The sequence below is a fragment of the Oryzias melastigma genome, linkage group LG21, assembly GCF_002922805.2.
Source record: "Oryzias melastigma strain HK-1 linkage group LG21, ASM292280v2, whole genome shotgun sequence".
In the NCBI taxonomy this organism is placed as follows: Eukaryota; Metazoa; Chordata; class Actinopteri; order Beloniformes; family Adrianichthyidae; genus Oryzias; species Oryzias melastigma.
Genome location: NC_050532.1, coordinates 1,821,956 through 1,827,911, shown reverse-complemented (window position 1 = coordinate 1,827,911; position 5,956 = coordinate 1,821,956). Strand labels below are relative to the sequence as shown.

The 5,956-nt window shown below is 40.3% G+C and overlaps 1 protein-coding gene across 1 annotated transcript in view; it reads right to left on the bottom strand.

Annotated features, from left to right (window-relative positions):
- The window catches only part of dgkh (diacylglycerol kinase, eta), an 81,473-nt gene that overhangs the window by 60,532 nt on the left and 14,985 nt on the right, over positions 1-5,956 (bottom strand). The window lies entirely within an intron of this gene.

Here is a 5,956-nt window from a genome sequence, read left to right as displayed (position 1 = left end):
ATGTTTCAAACATAGATCTCAATTAATATGATGGTCAAAGAAAAAATAAACAGAGAAGACTCCAAAGGAACTTCCTGCAACAAGAACAATTTGTGAGTCTAGGTGTGATTGTGTGGCCGTGCAACAGACTGGTGACCTGTCCAGGGTGTACCCCTCCTTTGCCCTGCAGTCGCCGGGACACACTCTTGACACCAAAAGGGATAAGATGATGAATGGGAGGAAAAATAGGTCTTTATTAGCAACTTTTCTTGTACATTTAGAACTACAAATGCTGTAATGAGTACAAGAAACTGGAATTGACAAAGTGTAGATAGACAGATTGTATCTAATAACAATAGCAACAACAATAGTAAATACAGGGAAAAGCAATTGCATTTTTAGTCATGGCTCTATTCCCAGCTTTTTATATTTTTAAACCAGTGATTATTTTTGAGAGCTGTGGAAATGTACAGTGCTCCCAGAAAATTATTCATCCTCACACCCTAGGGGTATAAATAATTTCGAGGAGCACTTCAGCCACTCTGTTCTGTCTGAAGCATTCAACCAAGCCTCACTAATCCACACACTATGAGCCTTTTTGTTGTTTGTTTGTGCAAGAGGTGCAGTCTTGACTCTTCTTCAGGAGATTCAAATGCACAGTACAATGCAGAGCAATGCAGTCTGGGTCCACTTGGACATTGATAGTGAAAGTGACATTATTGACAGACGAGGCAATGCCAAATATTCTCCCTGAACTATTTCCACAAAGCACTAGAAAATATTACAAAAGCACATCTTGTCTTTCACTTTACTTTTACAATAGTAGGTAATATTGATAGACTGCATTGTACTGCCAATGTCAGGAAGGCACCAATAGTTCTTCAATAAATACTGTATATAGTGCAGAACTAGGGATGGAAGTTTTTGATTTGGAATTGATTAACAACTATATGGAAGGTAGAAACTCCCAAATGGTGGACATTTCTTGCACTAAAAGTGATCTAGAAAGCTACTAGTAGACTCTTTGAAACAAAGTTTTACCTTAAAGTCTGGACAAAAACAAGCAGTGGTAGGAGTGAGTTTCTCTTTTAAATGATGCTTTGGATCACTTAACACGATGTTTAGCATATATACTGCTTTCCTCTGCTGCAGGAGAGTGAGGTCGGTGCTGGCTCGGCAGCCTTTACCATGACAACGCGTTGCACCGTATATCACGTAGTTCACTTCTTGTGAAAAATGATTCAATTGTAAACATTAACAAGATTAAATTATTAAAGTAAAATTAAAGCGACAACAGTAAAAGAAAAATGGACATAAAATTGACTGTGTTTTGTGTTTTTTATTTTTTTTGTTATTTGTTGTTGTTCCTGATCTATGTCTGTAAACTGGAAAACATGCAGTACAATAAAAATAAAGTTAAATTTGAAGTTAAAGCCGCGAGCGGCATTGTATGCCCCGCCCTTGCCTGGTTTTATGTGTCATCGCTGCCGCTGCCCACGCCGTTCACCTTTGACCCAACCTCACAATGGACGTAGAAATCTCACTGAGCCCCCCCCATCCCTTTACATCTGTTAAGCTGGTCAGAGCTGTAGTAATACATTGGTTTAAAAACTTTTTTTTTTCAAAATGGTGGCTTTTCTGTTGTTTTTTTTCTCTCCATAGCAACTATTTTATGTTTTGGTCGCCTGGTGATATTGAACAGATTGACGCAAGTTTTAGAAGAATCGGCAAAAGTACATTTTTGGATTTCCTTAGCGACGGGGGTTATTTGCTAACCCCGCCCACATTCCTAATATGTTCATCATATCTTACGTTATGTAGTTTTGTACAGCTTTAGCCTGAGATCTATGCATTAAATGCTTACAAATTTCCATTAAAAAAAAAAATGTGCAAGTAACAGGAGAACACCACTTTTGCAAGATCGCCACGTGCACGCCATTTTATTTATTTATTTATTTTTATATTTGCTAAAAAGATGTTAATAGTAAAGTATATGAAATATGTCACATATAGCGGCAAACATTTTTTTCTCCAATGACACTCGAGCATCAACATATAGATTCAAAATAACATTAAAAATGGTTCTTAACTGCAGCCTAGACTTAGTCCTTTAGTCAATGAGGACTTTCGTTTCTCTTCTTTTGCTCTACGTCAGCACTGGAGCTGCGACGTCGACCCCCACGTTGTTACAGATCTTTTGCAAGGCAGAACGGTCGTTGGTCGCCCGCAAGATGTCATCAGGCGTTGGTAGCCACGGTATCAGTGAGGACTAATACAGCTTTTCTTTGCACAACAAATCTTTAAAATAAGCTGTCTGAAGCCCAGTAAGACAATTCTTGTTGAAATGTTTTTAAATAAGATTTTTTAAAACTGTAATATCCATCCATTTTCTTGACCGCTTCTTCCCTTTCGGGGTCGCGGGGGTGCCGGAGCCTAACCTGGCTACTGAAGGGCGAAGGCGGGGTACACCCTGGACAGGTCGCCAGTCTGTCGCAGGGCCTCAATCACTCACACATTCACACCTAGGGTCAATTTAGAGTCACCAATTAACCTATGAAGCATGTTTTTGGACGGTGGGAGGAAGCCGGAGTCCCCGGTGAAAACCCACGCATGCACGGGGAGAACATGCAAACTCCACACAGAAAGGTCCCAGCCGGGATTCGAACCGGGGCCTTCTCGCTGTGAGGCGAGAGCGCTAACCACTGCGCCACCGTGCAGCCCTAAAACTGTAATAGATTATGTAAATGGAGTGAGAGTGTGTGTCTACAGCGAGGGAGGATGGCGACTTCGCCTATTAACCAAAGAGGGACTCTGTAGAATCTTGGGAAGCACTAATCTAAATTATTTAAGATGACATCTTTGCATTTTTACATGTCACTTTACCTCCAAGTATGCTAAGCTAAGCTGTACTGCGATGGTCATTTGTTTGTTTATGTCTTTTTTGATATAATGGCTCATTAAAGCGGAGTGACTGACCAGTGAAACTCAAAGCTTGCTTTGTTCCCTTTCCAAAAGTTTTTTTTGTCCTATGTGTCGGAGTGAAATGAGAGTTGACATCAGAAAAGCACACTGCTAAGGAGGACTAGTGGAACAGAAATTAGGAAAAACCTTTTAGAAACAAACATAAAAAGTTGATATAAACAAATCTTTAAGACAAGGAATTAAAGGAGATCTCCCATGGTTTCAAGCGTTCTTGTCAGAAGTGTCTACCAGGAGTTTTCAGATACATGGCATTAATCAATCAATCAATTAATCAACTGAAATCGATCCAACCAAAATGTCCAAAACAGAGTCAAGGAGAAGGTATAAAGCTGTGTTCTATGAGGTCAGAATCTACAAACCAACAACAATGGGACCAAACAACCTTGATGCTGCATTCACACTAACACGATTCACGCATTAGGGGAGTCCAGTTTCAATGTTAAGTCAGTGGTACAGATGCAACCTGAGGTTGCGATTTGAGCGGCGTGGCAGGATTTGACCATTATCAAGATTTAAAAATCTTAACTTGAGGTGAGGTGGCGTCAACCAATCAGGGACTCAGCTTTGGGCACATGATGTTTTTAGTGACTAGATTACAAATCCAATATAGTTGATTGATGCAAGGGTTCTCATCGTGAACTTCCATCCATTTTCTTAACCCACTGGGGCAGCTGGGTTGCCGGAGACTGTCCTGGCTACTGTTGGGCGGAGGCGGGGCACACCCTGGACAGGTTGAAATCGTGTCTCAGGGCCCATGAGGCTGGACCAATCGCGCTCACTACGCTGGATCCCGGCGAAACTTAGTATGCCGGGCGGTGGAACTCGGATCCCGCTGATTTTTTTTCCATCTCGAACTGGGACTGAAAGTCTTAAAACTGGGTCATATGGACATGAAAGTAGAGGTGGAAAGCAGGGATCATTCAGTAGCTGGAGTGAAGCTCATTACACTGGGAGAATCTCTGAATGATATCATGAACCCAGAAATGGAAACATGATTAGCAATGTTTTTGTAGAGCCTTTTAAAATAAATAAATCAGATCTCTGAACATCCTCCGTGTCTTCCATGCATTGTAATGAGATATACACAGACACAGCTCAACGTAGCAAAAACATTTGGTGGTAGCTCCTCCCACAGGCGTCTGGAGCATCAAGCACAATTCTGAGGCAAATTTGACACATAAATTGTGTTTGGTGTGAATGCATCTTAACTAGGAGGAGGATTTTTTAGCAAAGATTTCCTCCAGCTCCTGAAGGCTTCTCAGAATGCAGAGACAGCAGTCTCTGTTTCTTGCATGGAGCTCCAGGTGGAGGGAGATAGTCAGTGATCTTGAATTGCTTCCATGTTCTAACAATTGCTCCAACAGTTGATTTATTCTCATCAAGTTGCTTGAATATTGCAGATTGGTTGGTCCCAGTCTTGTTCAGATCTACAATCTTGTCCCTGGTGTCCTTCGATAGCTCTTTGGTCTTGGTGAGGAGTTCACACAGGTGTCACAAAGGGAGGATGGATAGAAGAACTTCTTAAAGAATAAGTAACATGTTTGTAAGGCACAGAAATCTTGCAGAAATCTTGAATATGTAATTTTTGCATAATTATATAAATACATTCTTAAAAAAACCATACAATGTGATTTTTACATTTTCTCTCTCAGAGTTGAAAAGCTTACCAGTAATGAACATTACAGCCCACCACTGTATTTTTAAAATGGGACAACTTGAAGAATCTATGATAAATACCTCTGTATATCCACCTACTTCCCCTGCCCTCTGCAACTAGATGTGTGTGAACCACCTTATGCTTATTCCACACAAAGTGCACACATCGCCAACTGTCACCATCACAGGTCAGAAATACAGAAGAGAAACCCAGAACACAGTAATATGCAACATTTTAGCTGGGTCACGGCAGTTTTTTTAGCAAACGAAAAGTAATTATGAACAGTGTTTGTACCTTAAATAAAACCAAAATTAAAAACAATGTCTGCAACACAATTTTTTGTCAATACCTAAAAAGAAATTCAGCACACATACAAAAAAGGATCTCCATTGTGATGACCACACCTCTCTCTATAAATACAAGTTGCAATTAGACACCAGGGCTTGAAGCTGACGTTCTGCCCACCAGCTGTGTCAACAAAAACACACAAAACTCACTCCTAAAAAAACACAAGATGTCACACGGCAGGATTTACTGTGTACCGTACACATGATATGAGATTGTAAAGGAAAACAGCAGTTTATGGAAAAACCACAGCGGCTTGAGGCTGATTCTGTCGTCTGAAATCAAATTTAGAACTAAATTGCAAAAAATTATTAAACTTTTGGAGCATGTCAAGCAAACAGTGAAGACTACTGTATTTGATTGGTTATTAGAGGAGGGGGGGCTTAAAGTGAACTGAATGTTCGGAATCAATTTCCTATAAGACTGTGTGTAATTCAACATGGCAGCCCACTGCAGCTACAAGAGAACCAAACATACTTTTTATTTTGGATGCCATTTAAACATCTTTTTATATTTTTTCCCCACATTTATTTCAATGTTCCCCCATTCTTTAGTACTAACCGTCATATATCATTTGAAGAATTACATTAAGTAAGACAGAGCACACCAGATATGAGACCATCTTCATGGTCTACACAGGATGTTTACATTATTTCCGAAGTACCTTGGTCATTGTGTTCAAGTCTCCATTGCACAAATTTAACAATCCACAGAGTATGCTAAATCCTCCTTTAGATACTGCTGTTTGTCATCATTCTTAGTGTTTGCCAACATAATTCTACACAAACAGCACACACAATCTGTGTCAGAAAACCCAAAGAGAAGCACAATGAGGGTAAGATACACACAGTTTATTGAAGCTGAGGTGGCAAAAGGAACATTGATACTGCCAGATCCACAGGGGGGTCTCCAGGAAACAGCCACTTGTGCAGAGATGTACCCCGGAGACATCAACGTGGGGTATTGAGAGCTTTAGAGAATCCATGTAACGTC